This window comes from Bombina bombina, chromosome 2 (genome assembly GCF_027579735.1).
Source record: "Bombina bombina isolate aBomBom1 chromosome 2, aBomBom1.pri, whole genome shotgun sequence".
In the NCBI taxonomy this organism is placed as follows: Eukaryota; Metazoa; Chordata; class Amphibia; order Anura; family Bombinatoridae; genus Bombina; species Bombina bombina.
In genome coordinates, this window is record NC_069500.1 from 536,621,570 (window position 1) to 536,640,899 (window position 19,330).

Consider the following 19,330-nt stretch of genomic DNA (forward strand, 5'->3'; position numbering starts at 1 on the left):
ATAATAAAACTCCCTATCCTAAACTAAATTACAAAGTAATCAGCTCTTTTACCAGCCCTTAAAATGGCTTTTTGCGGGGCATTGCCCCAAAGTAATCAGCTCTTTTACCTGTAAAAAAAAATACAATCCCCCCAAACATTACAACCCACCACCCACACACCCCTACTCTAAAACCCACCCAATCCCCCCTTAAAAAACCTTGCATTGACCTCGCATTCTATTGGCTCATCCAATCAGCCAATCGGATTGAACTTCAATCCGATTGGCTGATTAAATCAACCAATCAGATTTTTCCTACCTTAATTCCGATTGGCTGATAGAATCCTATCAGCCAATCGGAATTCGAGGGACGACATCTTGGACGACGTCATTTAAAGGAACCTTCATTCGTCGTTAGTCCGTCGGAAGAAGAGGATGGCTCCGCGTCGGCTGGATAGAAGATGGCTCCGCTCCGGAAGGATGAACATAGAAGATGCCGCCTGGATGAAGATGTCTTCCGGTCCGGATGTCCTCTTCTGCCCGGATAGGATGAAGACTTCTGCCGGTCCGGATGTCCTCTTCTGCCCGGATAGGATGAAGACTTCCGCCGGTCCGGATGTCCTCTTCTGCCCGGATAGGATGAAGACTTCCGCCGGTCCGGATGTCCTGTTCTGTCCCATCGGTGGCCGGCTGGCTAAAGACGGCTCAAGGTAGGGTGATCTTGTAGTGTTAGTTTTTTTTAAGGGGGGATCGGGTGGGTTTTAGAGTAGGGGTGTGTGGGTGGTGGGTTGTAATGTTGGGGGGGATTGTATTTTTTTTTACAGGTAAAAGAGCTGATTACTTTGGGGCAATGCCCCGCAAAAAGCCCTTTTAAGGGCTGGTAAAAGAGCTGATTACTTTGTAATTTAGTTTAGGGTAGGGAATTTTATTATTTTGGGGGGCTTTTTTTATTTTATTAGGGGGCTTAGATTAGGTGTAATTAGATTAAAATTCTTGTAATATTTTTTTTATTTTTTGTAATTTAGTGTTTGTTTTTTTTGTATTATAGTTTAGTTTATTTAATTGTATTTTAGTTTAGATAATTGTAGTTCATTTATTTAATTAATTTATTGATAGTGTAGTGTTAGGTGTATTTGTAACTTAGGTTAGGATTTATTTTACAGGTAATTTTGTAATTATTTTAACTAGGTAGCTATTAAATAGTTAATAACTATTTAATAGCTATTGTACCTAGTTAAAATAAGTACAAACTTGCCTGTAAAATAAATATAAATCCTAAAATAGCTACAATGTAACTATAGTTATATTGTAGCTATATTAGGGTTTATTTTATAGGTAAGTATTTAGTTTTTAATAAGAATTAATTTATTTAATTATAGTAATTTTAGTTTGTTTTATTTAAATTATATTTAAGTTAGGGGGATGTTAGGGTTAGACTTAGGTTTAGAGGTTAATAACTTTATTATAGTAGCAGCGACGTTGGGGGCGGGAGATTAGGGGTTAATAATTGTAGTTAGGTGGCAGCGATGTTAGGGAGGGCAGATTAGGGCTTAATAAAATGTATTATAGTGTTTGTGAGGCGGGAGTGCAGCGGTTTAGGGGTTAATACATTTATTATAGTGGCGGCATTGTCCGGTCGGCAGATTAGGGGTTAATAAGTGTAGGTAGGTGGCGGCGACGTTGGGGGGGACATATTAGGGGTTAATAAATATAGGTGTTGGCGATGTTAGAGACAGCAGATTAGGGGTTCATAGCTATAATGTAGGTTGTGGCGGTGTCCGGAGCAGCAGATTAGGGGTTAATAGTATAATGCAGGTGTCAGCGATAGCGGAGGCGGCAGATTAGGGGTTAATAAGTGTAAGGTTAGGAGTGTTTAGACTCGGGGTTCATGTTAGGGTGTTAGGTGTAGACTTAGAAAGTGTTTCCCCATAGGAAACAATGGGACTGCGTTAGGAGCTGCCGTCGAATGCAGCATAGTTGACGGCTTGATAATTCGGCCTCAATAGCTAGCTTGCAAAGGCCCAGAAGCCACAAATTTCCATGCTCCAATAGATCTAGTCAAATTGATTTAAAATGACTGAGCCTCGAGGGGGGGGTTGCGAAGCTAACCTCTAAAGTGGTAGGAAGCAGCTTGCAGGAGTTCCAATATAACTTATTTGGGGTAAATTCTTTGTTTTTTTATAGTTGAGACATATACATTTCACTACTGATAAAGGTGCTTATTTATGAAAGGCCTGTCGGACATGATACGACATTGCGGATCATGTCCGACAGACCTTGCTGAATGTGGAGAGCAATACGCTCTCCGCATTCAGCATTGCACCAACATCTTTTGTGAACTGCTGGTGCAACGCAGCCCCTGCAGATTCGCAGCCAATCAACCGCTAGCAGGGGGATGTCAATCAACCCAATTGTATTCGATCGGGATGAATTGGGGCGATGTCTGTCCGCCTCCTCAGAGCAGGTAGACAGGTTATGGAGCAGTGATCTTTAGACTGCTGCTCCATAACTTGTGTTTCTAGCAAGTCTGAACTCTCGTCTTATCCTAGCAAGTCCAAGTTCTACTGACAAGTTTGTCTACCTAGCAACTATGCTTGGGTTGTGCCGCATGGCTGCTGAGAGTGGATACCATCACTGAAATCACCTAATCACCGGCCCCCAGAGGTTAGACTACTGAATTATACCATCAGAGAGACCAGAATGACATAAAGGGAGACTTGTTCTATCAAAATTTAGATTTTATCTCATGTACAGCAGAGCAGTGTTGGAAGAAGGAACCTAAAGGTACAGCCATCTTAAAGAGGGTGCTACACGTGATGGAACACTGTTTTGACCTCCTAGAACAGAGTTTAAGTGCTGAGTGGTTAAATATCCCTATCGTCTCTTCGATAGAAACAACTCCACTAGATTACCTGACAACCCAACATAGGGTTGAGAGTGTCAAGAGCTATATTTGCTGCAAGTCTGAAGCCCTACGAGCAGAGTTATCTTGGAGAGAGAGCCCAGCAACCGTGACACAGAAGACATTACAGTACCAGGTTAGCCATGCTATCTCTGCCATACTGGTACAATGAGAAGCAGATCTGGGAAGAGTACGGGCACCCGCAAAACAACTCAAGATCAGCGATGAGATAGCGAACGTCGCAGAGTCTACACAAGAGGCCAAGCTTAATCCAGGTGAAGCATCAGGGTTTAAACTAACTCCTATTATACTAAAGGAAAAACCAGTGGGTATAGGTTGTATCTCATCCTAAGCACTGCTCATAGAGGACGGTATTGAGGTGTTAGATTGGTCGCTACTGTATTTACCCAAGCCACCAGACACAACTATACTGCTCTCTGCTACATGGGAATTGTTGCCATGTGATTTTACCCTTCTATAAATGGCTAAAGAGCTCTTCTATGCTACCTCAAGAAAGGACGATACAGAAGAGCAAGGCTTCTCAGAGAGGTTTCATAGTCTATTCGCTGCCAAAAATAGGAATGAGGATCAACATTGGGAGATGGTTAACTGCTCTTTAATATATCTCTGTGAGAGCGTAGCTGTCATACTAATGATCTTGTTCAGTGGTTGTTTATTCTTTTTTCATCCATGTACTTGTGAATTGGAATGTTTAGTGACTTGTGATGCTAAATGTGTTAGATGGTATGACGATTATACTTTTGAGATTTATGTAACACTCATAGCTCATGCTGCCTACAGATATTTAACAGCCTCTCTTACTTTTAGTTTTGCCCATTTATAATAATCCAGGTTTCACTACAACTGCTTGTTTTTTAATTCTATGTGTGCTTATTGTGTAATTTATATGTTTATGGTAATAAGGGAGATAGTTGATTTCTAAGCATGGTATTAGATGGTTTACTCCGTTAGCTATATAAAGCCTATAATTTACCCTTCACTGCTTTGATTTGTGCCTGCCGAGCTGTCTGAAGCCGGGGCAGTAAGCACGGGCTTAGTTTATTTATATTTAGGGATTACTTTCATATCTCCCATATGCCGGATGTTTGAATTTACAAGTTTATGGCTTTAGTTTTGAAGTGTATTAAATGTAAACCTCACCCCTAAGGTAGCTACCTTAGCACCAAGATATATACCAGCATGTCTCCCATTTAGATCTATGCAGATAAATGATTCAGCTTATATATATGAAGATACTACCTTTGGCGTAGCCTTACAATATTTCATGTTATTATGCCCTAACATCAGACATCCACTAATTTTTGGTCTCCTTAACAACTTTAAGAGAGGCAACAGAATCTCAGTATTTATCCTTTTCAGTTATTCTAACTCCCATAGGACTATTTAGTCAATTCTGCATCCCCCTCTCCAGATATTGCTTACTAGGTAAGCATAGGAAAATGCATCCTTTGGAAACCCTATTTTTCCTTATTTCCCTTTCTCTAATTCGCCTGATATCCCCCTCAGTTGAAGGTAACATTCTAGGGGTCCATGAGAGGCCCTTTTATACTACTTGGTGATAACATTTCATTAGTTGTCTAATTATCCTAGAAGGGGACAAAGAACTATATATATTGTTTACAAAAATTAAAAAATGAGTTGCAAGATTGTTTACTTAATGTCTTCATACAGATTATCGTATTTTGAGACATTCCTATTTTCTAGCATATTAACCATCCTGTAATAATTCTTACAAAATGTCATATCTTGTAACACTTCTGTTATTTCACCCAATCTGTACATTTTGCTGCATGAAAAGTTTGAAAACTGTAATAAAAAAAATAAAAAATAATGACTGAGCCTCCACTAGTCTCTCACCTCCCTTTGCTAGGCTAAGGCTTGATTAGACAAGCCTGCATGACTAAAATCTAAAATTTAGTGCCTGACTGGCTCTTCCTATCATTAGTCATCATTAGTCGTGAATGCATTAATGCTATGGTAGGATTAGGCAGGGAACAATAGACAAATTAAATTACCACACAAAATAACTCCTCCCCCTCCTTCCTGCACCTTTTTGGTGCAAAAGGTATGAATTACTGAATCAATTTCGTTAAGCAATCATTTGTTCTTCATCCAATAATTTACTTGGCTGTTTATGTATTGGACTTTTTGAGGAATTAGCAAAATGTTGACACATTTGCATTTGTTTGAATACCAAATGCATATCTCTACTTTTTTGTTTTAAAAACATTAAAACTTGGCTAATATATTTTAGAGCAACACAACAGAATTTTAAAGGTGCTTACTGTCCCTTTAAGCTTACACTATATAGGACATTTGGATTGATTTTTGTATCTGCTTTCAAAATGTATGTTAAAGATAAGTCATCAATATTTTGATAATAAAATCTTGAAGTGAACATTTCTTCGTTTTGTGATGCTTAAATAATGCCAACATTTCCTGTGACAATTAGAGAGTGTCTCTGGAGGGAATTATGTAAAGGTTCAAGTTATTTGTATGGATATCATGGTGTCACGATACAAGCAACTTTTTATTAGAGAAATAAATTAAATTAAATTAAAAAATAAAATCTTCATTTTAACTAAAGTTTAATTACCCTTTCATATTACAGCTATTCAATTCTCCTTTGCAGGTTGTAGCATTGTTATTGTGGGCTCTGTTCCATTATTTTTAGAACGTGTCATCTAAAACCTCAGATTGGGTATTTTTAGCTTCTTCTCTGGAAACATCTCAATTAATTAGAAGTGCATCTGTTTGCATTTCTCAGTCCACCCAAATTATGTCAAAGATCAATCCAGACCATCTAGGATAGCTGTGGGGTGAATTTCAATCTATCAGATGATAGCAAAAAACAAGCTTTCTTTTTGAACAGAGAAGAAAAGTTCTCAGCGACTACAATCAATTTTTTTGATACTTTTCAACAGGTTTTCAAGACCATTTTATACTTATTGAGTCCTGAAATGGCTTTTATGACATATTTGAAGTATCCAAGACAATTTGGAATCATTCTGTTATGTTGTAGATGTGCAAGACCTGCCGACATAGCCACAGGAGAAATATTAGAGGTGTATTTGTATACATGATCTAGATTTATTAAAGCTCTATTCATCGTTATTGTATATTCTGTCTGCAGTGGGCCGGACACAAATGTACCTATATTTATGTATTTAATATATATCTTGTACAGCTAACGGGATCTTCAAGAAAAGTGATAGTTTGTTTCTAATTCACACTCACCAGTTTCAGTACATAAGTCTCCATAAATGGGATTTCAAACATAATTGTTTTTTGTGACCAGGATTTAAACAGGATCTCTCATCTTTGTGACCAGAATTTCAAAAAAACTTTCATGATTGTGATTTCACCATTTGCCGTTCCATCTTGTTTGTAACTGAGATTATGATTATTATTTTAAATTAGAAGGCGCAACAATGTTTTTTTTTTTTTAAGAAAAGGACTTACCATATCCTAGTGTTGCCATCTAGGTACAGTAATAGAAATTGATCAAAGGTAAAACCTGTTAATGGATTTCCAGTTTTTCGTGAATTTTTTTGTGGCTACATTTTTGCAATGTAGGAAACCTTGTCATGTAGTGATCTTATGGTTTACAGTGTGAGAACTGGTAAAGTGCTGTTTTAGAAGATAAGTTGTGACCACTTTCTTCTAATAGAAACCTTGTTGTGATCTTCTTGATTTTAGATGTGTATCTCACCAAACTGGAAAAGGTATTTTCTCAATCAATAATTGAAAATAATGAAAAAAAAAATACTATATACAAATGGCATTCATAATGTTTACCAGTATCAGGATGGATTTAAATTATAGTACGTTAAACTCACACATGTAAGTGAGGATTTCACTTTTATACTGTACAAAGGAGTTAATTCAAAAGAACTGTAATGTAACCTTAAGAGATGTGAAACAGACATTGTATCTGCCAGTTTTTATGGGATTCCTAGTTTTGATCTAAATAACAAGTACTTAAAGGGATATGAAACCCAATTTATTTTTCTTTCATGATTCAGATAGAGCAGGTAATTTATACAACTAATCTACTCCTATTATAAATTTGTATTTGTTATCTTGGTATCTTTATTTGAAAAACAGGAATGAAAGCTTAGGAGCCGGCTCATTTTTGGTACAGCACCTGGGTAGCGCTTGCTGATTGGTGGCTAAATGTAACTAGCTGTGGATGCAGCTTTGGAGTGCCTTCCACTGCGGGGTCCCATGGACAAGCCAGTAGCTTATAGTTAAGAAGTAGTAGTTAATGGGCCGCTGCTTTCTAATCTATTCGACCAGCTTTGAGCTGGCTGTTTGCAATACCCCCAGACTTGTCCAACTGGGGTTACTGACATCCCCTGCTCGTGTGAGATTGGCTGTACCAGAAGAGGGCAGCATTGCACAAGCAGACACTTCTGCAAAGTTAAATATGGGCAGCGTATTGCTGCCCACTAGACTCAATGCCGGGCAGACAAGTTTGGATTAGCCTGGTGCTTGTTAAATAAAGCCCAAACATAAATTGGTACATTATTACAGAAAACTGCCTTGTATGATTAATTGCAGATTTGATTCTATTTTTAGCAAGATCAATTGATATTTTTTTAAACTTTTTGCTTTTTTACTTTGTCTTACATTTTTAATGAACTATTTTTAAAATGGATACATGTCAAAAAGTCAGGCGTTCAAAAGTTTGGAGTCACTTAGACGTTTCCTTATTTTCCATGAAAACACACATAAAATGAATTTGAATAGGGTCATTGACAAGGTTAGAAATAATGAATTTTAAGTGAAAAGATAATTTTGCTTTCGTCAAAGAATCCTCCCTGTGCTGCAATTGCAGCCTTGCAGACCTTTGGCATTCTAGTTATCATTGTGTTGAGGTAATCTGAAGATATTTCACCCCAAGCTTCCTGAAGCACCTCCCACTTGTTGGATTGGCTTGTTGGGCACTTCTTATGTACCACAAGGTTAAGCTGCTCCCACAACAGCTCAATAGGGTTGAGAGATGGTAACTGTGCTGGCCACCCCATTAAAGACAGGATGCCAGCTGACTGCTTCTTGCATAAGTAGTTATTGCATAGTTTGGAGCTGTGCTTTATGTCATTGTCCTCTTGTAGAAGTAAAATTGGCTCCTATCAAGTGCAGTCAATAGGGTATGACATGGCGTTGCAAAATCGAGTTATAGCCTTACTTCTTCAAGGTCCTTTTTACCCTGTTTAAATCTCCTACTTTACCACCACCAAAGCACCCCCAGACCATCACATTGCCTCCACCATGCTTGACAGATGTTGTCAAGCACCCCTCCAGCATCTTGTCATTTGGTTTGCGTCTTACGAATGTTATTCTTTTTGATCCAAACAACTAAAATGTAGATTTGTCTATCCATAACACTTTTTTTTCCTCTTTTTTTCTGTCCACTGTCTGTGTTCTTTTGCCCATCTTAGGGCTAGTTTACAAGTAGAGCTCTACACAAATAAAGGTTGAACAGTGGTACTACTTGGGCTTTTCCCGTAATTGATCCGTGTGATACTGGATCAATGGTAATATTTATACTAAATGTTTAATGTATCTTGTGGGAAATGGTGCTTGAGCATAGAATTCAAAATGAAACTATAACTGGGATGGCTGGAGAAAGCCTAGAAAACCCACCAAAAGTATGCTCTGATAGCACTCTGGGCCCTGACTACTAAAGGCGGAGAATTCCTCTACTAGAGAGGATAGTTAAAATATAACATTTATTTGAAATAATAAAATCAACGTTAAACACACAATTTTAAAAAAATCCAGAAATACCTCTATATTGATCTAAATATCTGTGCAGAGAGGAAATATCCAAATCAGGCCTGTATATAATGCCGTTAATAATCTCTCTGTTATGTATAGATATTTAAATGGATACACCACTTTATTTGGGTAATAATAATGATAGGTGTTACAGGCAGAAAATAGAATAAATCAACTATATGGATGTGTTCTAGGTGACTATAATCTTACACAGTGCTGTACTAATACTGGATTACTATAGGGTAGGGTAAGGCAGTATTTTGCTGAAAAAATGATAATCGCAAACTCCAGGATGACCTTTACTAACTGCTTATGTATGCAGCTTAGTTATTAGTCTGGAGCGCAACGTACATTAAAATATATGTTATGTTTCAACACGTGTATTAATATATGTAAGTATTAATTAATACTTTCAAATAGTCACACTCAAACACTTGCTGTAATAATTAGCTCATGTATTTAGAGTATTTTGTTGAATTGCTCGAACTCTTAAATAAAGAGACCTATGCTAATGTCCCAATACAAAGTGTATACAAAGACCTTGCACCTAGTGCATTGCTAGATCACTTGAAATAAAGAGACCTATGCTATGATTCTGTGGTTCAGTTTAAATCCAAAGACCGAACTCCAATTTCTCTAAATCGGTACAATTAAGTAATTCTGGTGTTGGTCTCGTGATTGTAGCTGGTATTACCGGGACTGAATCAGTTTTATTTATATAGCGAAATAGACTCTCTGTTTAAATATAGCTAACATCTAGTCCAATATTTAACTGTGCCTAGAGTGTTTTGCGATTGGCTGTGTAACAGTGTACCATGTGTATTGTGATTTTACTTTTAGTCCTGAGCACATGAGTTAACATAGCAAACAACCATATGTTCAGAGTTTTTTAAATGCCGTAGAGAGAATAATAACTGCGAGTCTACAATATGAGTCAATAATACTGATCTGGTCTAATTCTGTGAAAAATTATTAACGTGGAAAACAATTATTGTTGTCCATATAATTGTACCTGAGAATAAGCAGCTTTGACTGCAATAATAATATAGCGTCCTAGGTTGGACTGTGTAAATCCAATAGTATAGTATGTAAAATTACTAGGAAAGAAGTGGAATCCTACTGCTCTAACTCAAATTCTTCCTTGATCCGTCCAACCGGAAGTGTGCTGTGGGGCCGTGAGGCCGCTTGGGCTGCCCTAGGAGTGCCGTAGCCGAGGAGTGCCGAATCACAACACCAGAGATGAATGAGAAAAGAAATGACAGGCACTGCAGACCAGGTGGAGTTGCATATAAAAAGGATCAATTTATTCAAAGATAAAATCGGTAAATACCAATCCAAACAGAAGGGACCAGGGTGAAGGTGACTACCAACAGGTAGGGGTGGTACACAGGAGACTGTCTGACATGTTTCGCGCCCCCTAAGGCGCTTACTCATAGACACCTGTACCACCCTTACCTGTTGTGAGTCACCTTCACCCTGGTCCCTTCTGTTTGGATTGGTATTTACCGTTTTTATCTTTGAATAAATTGGGACTTTTTATATGCAACTCCACCTGGTCTGCAGTGCCTGTCATTTCTTTTTTCCTATGTAAAATTGCTCTCACAGTCGAAACTCCGGACTCCTTACCTATGCCTTATCATGACTTTGTGGATGTTTTCTCCAAAAAAGAAGCTGAACGACTTCCTCCTCACCGCCCTTTTGATTGTCCCATTGATCTCCTTCCCGGGGCTGCCTATCCTCGAGGCAAGACATATCCACTTTCTAAACCAGAAAACATGGCTTTGGAAAAATATATTAAAGACAATCTGGCTAGAGGATTTATTCGACCCTCCTCTTCCCCTGTAGGGGCTGGTTTCTTTTTTGTAGGAAAAAAGGATGGTGGATTACGACCCTGTATTGATTACCGAGGATTAAATCAGATTACCATCAAGAACAGTTATCCTCTGCCCCTTATTCCTGAACTTTTTACTTATCTTCAGGGAGCCACCATTTTCACCAAACTCGACCTACGTGGTGCATACAATTTGATCCGTATACGCAAAGGAGATGAGTGGAAGACTGCCTTTAACACTCGATTTGGGCATTATGAATATTTGGTCATGCTCCGGCGGTTTTCCAACATTTGTAAACGAGATCTTTCGTGATTTTTTGAATATCTTTGTCATCATATACCTTGACGACATCTTAATTTTTTCTCAGAACCACCAAGATCATGTGCACCACGTCAAGAAAGTACTTCAACGTCTAAGAGAATTCCATCTGTTTGCTAAACTGGAGAAATGTTCTTTCCATCAAAAATCCATACCCTTTCTGGGTTATGTAATATCGGCATCTGGATTTGAAATGGACCCTACTAAACTTTCTGCCATTTTGGATTGGCCTAGACCTGATTCTTTGAAGGCTTTACAACGTTTTCTAGGATTTGCCAACTACTACAGGAAGTTCATCAAGAATTTTGCTACTATTACTTCTCCTCTTACTTCTCTCACTAGAAAAGGACAAAACTGTAAAAGATGGCCTCCTGAGGCTATAGAAGCTTTTGAGTCTCTCAAAGAAGCTTTTTCCTCAGCACCTATTCTCCGTCATCCAAATCCTGAGTTTCAATTTATCTTGGAAGTTGATGCTTCCTCTGTTGCTGCTGGAGCTGTTCTGTCTCAACGAATACCAGAGACTGGAAAGATTCATCCTGTTGCTTTCTTCTCTAAAAAATTCACTCCTTCTGAATTTAACTATGACGTAGGGAATTGTTACGGTTACCCTTAGTCTCGCTGAGAGATGGACCGCTTAGTAGCCTGGATCCCTATTGCTAAAGAGGGGAGAAGCTGCTTTCCATAGTATTCTATATGAGTCTCGCAAATATAGAATAATCTCCCTTAGCTGCAGTACAGCTAGGATACCCTTCTGCCCACAAAAACGAGTCAACGCTGCGATTGAGGGTCAAAACAAGAACTCAGGACTGGGATGCCCAGCCTGCTTTTTATTAAAGTTACATGCACACAGGGCACTCCCAGGGGGAGAGGGGGGGAAGCACAAAATCCCCCATCACACATTTAGATAGAGAGCACTGTCCTTTGACAGGCCACAATAGGATTACAGTACTTAAGATAACAAGTTTACAAGTTCATCTTATCAATTAGCAGTCTGGCTCCAGAGGTGATTAGACAATAGTTTCTAAAAGCTGAAAAAAAAAGAGTTAACTCTTTATGAAATGAAACTTGTTACGGTTTTCTTGGAGCCCTTCTTAGGCGCTGGCTTGCTGGTTCAGGCATTGCTGCTGGGAAATAAGCTCTTCACAACAAAATAACTAATGCTTCTGTAACATTGCTCCCTTTCTGTGGAACACTCTGGCAGACACGGTCTGACCCCTTTTCGGGGCAGACTAAGGCTGTCCAGACCGCTGGTTATGCGGGGCTGAGGTCGGTTTGTCTGGACAACCCGTCGGCGTTGCCATTCTGTTTCCCAGGTCTGTAAGTAATGGTGAAATTGAAGGTTTGCAACGATAAGCTCCAACGTAATAGCCTGCCGTTATCTCCAGAGACCCGGTTCAGCCACACCAACGGGTTATGGTCGGTGACCAGAGTGAACTCCTGACCATATAAATAGGGAGTCAATTTCTTTAATGCCCACACCAAAGCCAAACACTCCTTTTCGACCGCTGCATAGCTGACTTCGCGGGGCAGGAGCTTCCGGCTGATGTAGGCAACTGGATGCTCCCCTCCATCTTCGCCTACTTGGCTGAGGACGGCTCCCAGCCCGAACATGGAAGCATCGGTATGGACGATAAAACGTTTGTTAAGGGCTGGGGCCGCCAAGACAGGAGCGTTAATTAGAGCATTTTTGAGAGCCTGGAAAGCCGTTTCACAGTGGGGAGACCACAGGACCTGTCGAGGTAAGTTCTTCTTGGTCAAGTCAGTCAGGGGTTTGGCAAGTGTGCTGTAGTCTGGTACGAACCGTCTATAGTACCCTGCCGTGCCCAGGAAGGCTAGGACCTGAGTCTTAGTGATGGGGGTGGGCCAATTGGCGACAGCTTCTATTTTGGCCGGCTCTGGTCGCTACTTTCCACACCCCACCCGGTGACCCAGGTACTGTACCTCGGCCATCCCAAAGTGGCATTTTTCTGGCTTCAGAGTCAGGCCAGCAGCCCGGATCTGATCCAGAACCATTCCCACATGAGCTAAGTGGTCCTCCCAGGACTCACTGTGGATCGCTATGTCGTCCAGGTAGGCGCAAGCAAAACTCTGGAAGCCATCCAGGAGCCTATCCACCAAGCGCTGGAATGTAGCTGGGGCATTCTTCATCCCAAACGGCATTACCCTAAACTGATATAAGCCGAATGGGGTGACGAATGCCGACTTGGGGATAGCCTCCGGGGCCAGGGGAATCTGCCAGTAACCTTTGCAGAGGTCAATAGTGGTCAGGTAATTTCCCCTGGCTATACGATCGAGTAGCTCGTCTACCCTGGGCATAGGGTAAGCGTCCGTCACGGTATTTTCATTGAGCCTCCGATAGTCTACGCAGAACCGGGTGGTCCCATCTTTCTTGGGCACCAAGACAACTGGGGAGGCCCAGGGACTATCGGAGGGCTCAATTACCCTGAGCTGGAGCATCTCATCGATCTCCTTCTTCATTCCTGTCCTAACTGCTTCGGGGATTCGGTACGGAGCCTGGCGCAAGGGAGCTTGTCCCGGAGTATCTACCTGGTGGGTGGTTAAAGTAGTGTACCCTGGCTTCGGGGAGAAGGTGAGGTGTTTGGACTGGAGGAGTTGGTTGAGCTGCTCCCTTTCAGTGGGGCTAAGTCGGTCCCCTATCTGAACCTGCGCCACTATACCTGTGGGGAGGCTCTTTTCTAATAGGTCTGGAATGGGTAAACTGTCGGGGTCTTCCTGAGGGGAACAACATACGGCCGTCACGTTCTCTGGTCGCTCAAAATATTCCTTGAGCATGTTTACATGGAATGTCTTTCTAAGATTGTTGTCGTGGCAGCTAGCTATCACATAAGTGGTGTCTCCCCTTTTCTCTACGATCTGGTAGGGACCCTGCCAGGACGCCTGCAATTTGTCTGTCTTCACCGGCTTAAGTACTAACACCTTTTGTCCTATGGTGAAGATTCTCTTTCGGGCCCCCCGATCGTACCATACTTTCTGTCTTCTCTGGGCCAACTGGAGATTAGCCCGCACGGATTTGGCTAATTGCTCCATTCGGTCCCTGAGTTCCAGCACGTATGGCACAATTGGGACACCGTCAGCCTCCATCTCTCCCTCCCAGTGCTCCCGGATCAGGTTTAGGGGTCCCCGTACCTTTCTTCCGTAGAGCAACTCGAAGGGAGAGAACCCTGTCGTTTCCTGGGGCACCTCCCGATAAGCAAATAGGAGGTGCGGCAGGAAGCGTTCCCAGTCTCGGTATTCCTGAGTGAACGTCTTGAGCATTTGCTTGAGGGTCCCATTGAACCTCTCACACAGCCCGTTCATCTGGGGGTGGTATGGGGAGCTTAGGAGGGACTTAATTTTGCAAACCTGCCAGAGTTGTTGGGTCAATTCAGCCGTAAATTGGGTGCCTCGGTCGGATAGGATTTCTTTTGGAAATCCTACCCGGGAGAACACCTGTACTAGTGCATTCGCTACCGTATCCGCTTGTATGTTGGATAGGGCGACAGCCTCTGGGTACCTGGTAGCGTAGTCCACTACGGTAAGAATGTATCGCTTACCGGAGGGACTAGGGGTAGCCAGTGGTCCCACTAGGTCAATAGCAACCCGGCTGAAGGGTTCCTCTACAATGGGCATATTTACTAGCTGGGCTTTAGGGTGATCGCCTCGCCTTCCTACTCGTTGACACACATCGCAGGTGTTACAGTAAGTTCTAACGTCAGCGTGCACCCCTGGCCAAAAGAACGTGTGAGTAATGCGGTGTAGGGTACGGGTAACGGCTAGGTGGCCTGCTAAGGGGATGTCGTGGCCTATTTTGAGGATTTCTTGACGGTATTTGTGGGGCACTACCAGCTGTCGCCTACGCTGTCCCCTTTTCTCTGTCCAGCGGTATAGTTTCCCTTTTTCCCATAAGAATGTTTCGTTATCTGCCCCGCCCCCTCCGGTCTCTGCTCGTTCCCGGTACTTTTGTAAGGTCGGGTCAGTCTTAGACTCTGCCTCGAAAGCATCTGGGGTGTCCCAGGGTATGGGGCCTAACCTGTCAGGCAAGGTCGGGGTAGGTCTTACCTGTGTCTCCCGCACTGGTGAAAGCTCTCGCTCCGTCCGGGCTTGGGCCCGTGTAGTCACTGGGTCCGCCTCGTTGTTGCATACTGGAGCATAGGCAGAAGTCATGGGGCCCAAATCGTTGCCCAGTAGTACTTCGGCAGGTAAATTATCCATTAGGCCCACGTTCACAGCCCCCTTTCCCGCTCCCCAATCAAGATGCACTTTAGCTGTTGGAATTTTGTACACATCCCCCCCCGCCACTCTAACGGCCACAGTCTGTCCGGATCGCTTGTGCTCTGGCACCAAATGACTCTGTACCAGCGTGATAGTAGCCCCTGTGTCTCGCAATCCCTCGGTAGATCGCCCCTCGAGCCATACCCTCTGCCGATGGTGCTGGCGGTTATCTGAGGCAGCATATACAGGGTCTGCCTCGTGAAGCGGCCCCACATATCCCTCCATAGGGGCCTCTTGGTTAACACAGAGGGCCCGGGCCGGACGATAGGACCCAGAGGGGTCATTGTAATTCCTGGGTGTCTGGTGCGTATTAAGGGGGCAGCTAGCCATGAAATGCCCTGGTTGCTTGCATCGGTGGCAAGTCGGTCTGGGACGCTCAGAGCTGTTATTGGGTGGTCCTGAGTGTCGGACGGGCCCTGTGGGCACCGGGGCTCGGAATTCAGCACGAGGGGGTGCACGGTAAACCTCTCTGGGTTCGACCCGTGCTGGAGCTCGGTAGTTCATGGGTTCGTGAAGACGGGAGTCATAATGTTCATCGGCCAATTTGGCTGCTTCTTCTAAGGTAGAAGGCCGCCTGTCTCGCAGCCATTCCTTCCCTTGCTGTTCCATGCCATTATAAAAATGTTCTAAGAGAAACAATTGTAAAATTTCCTCCCCAGTCACCGCTTTACTTCCGCTCAGCCAGTGATTTGCCGCTCTCCGCATTCGGTGCGCCCATTCCATATGGGTATCGTTAGGCTTCTTTTCCGTGCCCCGAAACTGTCGGCGATACGTGTCCGGAGTTACAGCGTACCGTCGCAACAGTGTCTCCTTAACTAGCTCATACTGTGTCACTTCCTCAGCACCCAGAGTACGAAAGGCTTCCAGGGCTCGCCCAGATAGTTTCCCAGACAATATCGTGGGCCACTCTCTGTTGGGAATCTGGTGCAGGGCACATTGCCTTTCGAAGTCCGCCAAATATTCATCAATCCCTGTCTCGCTCTCTAGGAAGGGTCGAAATGCCGCATAGGGTATCTTGGGCCTCCCAGCATTTTCGACAGGGATGATTACCTGCGGGGCTTCAGCATTGCGGTGTGCGTTCGCTAGGTTGAGTTCGTGGGCTCGAGTCTCTCGTATATCCTCGTCCGCCTCCGCCATCAACTGCTGTACCAATTCCATGGAGGGGTTCGGCCCATATAATGAGAGCCTTTCCCGAACAATCCTGGTTTTTTCGTCACTAATCGTGGTCGGTGTTTCCGCCATTGTGAAGCTCTGATCCAGTTCGGTCAATTCTGCGATCAGCTCTCTCCTCGGCCGGTTGCTGGCGTACCCCCCTCTGCTTTCAAGTAAATCCTTTAGGGTTGTACGCTTCAATTTTTCGTAAGCGCTCTCCATCCGTTCTGTACCTCTCCTAGGAAATCCAGGAAAATCCCGCCGCTGCCGCCAAATGTTACGGTTACCCTTAGTCTCGCTGAGAGATGGACCGCTTAGTAGCCTGGATCCCTATTGCTAAAGAGGGGAGAAGCTGCTTTCCATAGTATTCTATATGAGTCTCGCAAATATAGAATAATCTCCCTTAGCTGCAGTACAGCTAGGATACCCTTCTGCCCACAAAAACGAGTCAACGCTGCGATTGAGGGTCAAAACAAGAACTCAGGACTGGGATGCCCAGCCTGCTTTTTATTAAAGTTACATGCACACAGGGCACTCCCAGGGGGAGAGGGGGGGAAGCACAAAATCCCCCATCACACATTTAGATAGAGAGCACTGTCCTTTGACAGGCCACAATAGGATTACAGTACTTAAGATAACAAGTTTACAAGTTCATCTTATCAATTAGCAGTCTGGCTCCAGAGGTGATTAGACAATAGTTTCTAAAAGCTGAAAAAAAAAGAGTTAACTCTTTATGAAATGAAACTTGTTACGGTTTTCTTGGAGCCCTTCTTAGGCGCTGGCTTGCTGGTTCAGGCATTGCTGCTGGGAAATAAGCTCTTCACAACAAAATAACTAATGCTTCTGTAACAGGAATAAAGAGTTGCTTGCCATCAAAATGGCATTGGATGAATGGAGACATTGGCTGGAAGGTACTTCTTTGCCATTTACTATACTCACTGATCATAAGAACCTTCTGTATCTCCAAACAGCCAAACGATTGAATTCCAGGCAAGCACGCTGGTCATTATTCTTCTCCCGGTTTCACTATAATTTGTCTTACATACCTGGTTCAAAAAATATTAAAGCAGACGCCCTTTCCAGACAATTTCAAGATACCCCAGTTCCTGAGTCTGGTACCATTCTCCAACCTCATGAAGTCATAGCCCAGTTAACAACTTCCTGGTTACAAGAATTACAGTCTGCTCAAGAGAATCTTCCTTTGTCCTGTAAACCTCCCGATGGTTTACTCTTTGTTCCTGAACGCCTTCGTTCCAAGATTTTATTTTGGGCTCATGATAGTCCCCTTTCTGGACATCCTGGCATCAGTATTACCACTCGAAACCTCAAACAACATGTCTGGTGGCCTACTCTCTCTCAAGATGTGAAGGATTACGTCTCAGTATGCACACAATGTGCCATGAACAAAACTCCACGCCAACTTCCTTCAGGATTGCTCCAACCATTGCCTATACCTCACCAGCCTTGGACTCATGTATCCATGGACTTCATTACTGACCTTCCCTTGTCCGCTGGAAACAATACTATCTGGGTGGTGGTCGACAGGTTCACTAAGACTGCCCATTTTGTACCCTTACCAGGATTACCATCTGCCAAAAGACTCTCTGAACTTTTTATTTCACATATTGTAAGAATCCATGGATTTCCTCTAGATATTGTTTCAGATAGAGGGGTACAGTTTGTCTCTCGATTTTGGAGGTCACTTTGTAAACATTTTGGAACTACTATATCTCTCTCTACTTCTCACCACCCACAATCGAATGGTCAGACTGAAAGAGTAAACCAGTGTCTTGAAACATTTCTTAGACATTATGTGGATCATTATCACTCTAACTGGACTTCTTACCTTCCTTTGGCTGAATTGGCTCATAATGCCCGGTACAATTCCTCCCTTCAGACTTCTCCTTTTCATGCAGCTTACGGATATCAGCCCAGAACATTCCCTTTGCATACTTCCTCCACAGTGAATCCTGCTTCTGATCTTACAGCCCGAAGATTAACTCGACATTGGCGGAAAATACATCGTATTCTTTCTGTAGCTTCTAAACGTTACAAGTTCTTTTCAGACCTTCGACGGAAGAAGGCTCCCAAATATCGCCCTGGTGATAAAGTTTGGATTTCCTCTCGATTTCTTCGCCTGAAACAACCTTCTAACAAATTGGGACCACGATACGTGGGTCCTTTCCGAATACTGGGTCAGGTATGTAAGTCCATCCGGTATTCCATGTTTCTCTTTTAAAACCTGTGATGACTAACAGGTATTCTAAGCCTTTTTCTAAACCTCCACCGTTATTTGTGCATGGACACCCTGAGTTTGAGATCAGCCATATTCTAGATTCCAAGTTGCGTGGCAAGAAATTGTATTATCTCATTCATTGGAAAGGTTATCCAGTCACGGAACGTTCTTGGGAACCGGCTCATCAAGTACATGCTCCTACTTTGATCAAGACCTTCCACAAGACTCGTCCTGATAGGCCTGGTCCTGTCCCCCGGAGGGGTCCTTGAGGAGGGGGGTGCTGTCATGATTTCCTCCGTTCATTGCCGTGTCGCCGCGGCTCCCGGATCTTCCCTGTGTAACTGACGTCACGTTGCTTAGCAACGTGACGCTTTCTCAACACACCCCTCTGATGACGTTGACGCTCCTGCCTTTAAACCACGGCGGGAGATCTGAATCGGGGCCTGTTTGTTTGATCCCCTGGAGTTTGTGAGTACCTTGTCAATATCTGTTTTCTTGATACCGACTTCTGCCTGCCTGACCAAGCCTTTTGCCTTAACCCTTTTGCTGATATTTGGATACCGACTTCTGCCTGCCTGACCAAGCCTTTTGCCTTAACCCTTTTGCTGATATTTGGATACCGACTTCTGCCTGCCTGACCAAGCCTTTTGCCTTAACCCTTTTGCTGATATTTGGATACCGACTTCTGCCTGCCTGACCTTGCTTTTTGCCTTATTCCACAATCTTTTCGTTGATTAATAATAACCTGCTTAAAGGGACATTTACTTTTACAAGTTGCAAAGGAGAACTTTGACTTTCTGTTTTGTTATAAACCTGCTTAAAGGGACATTTACT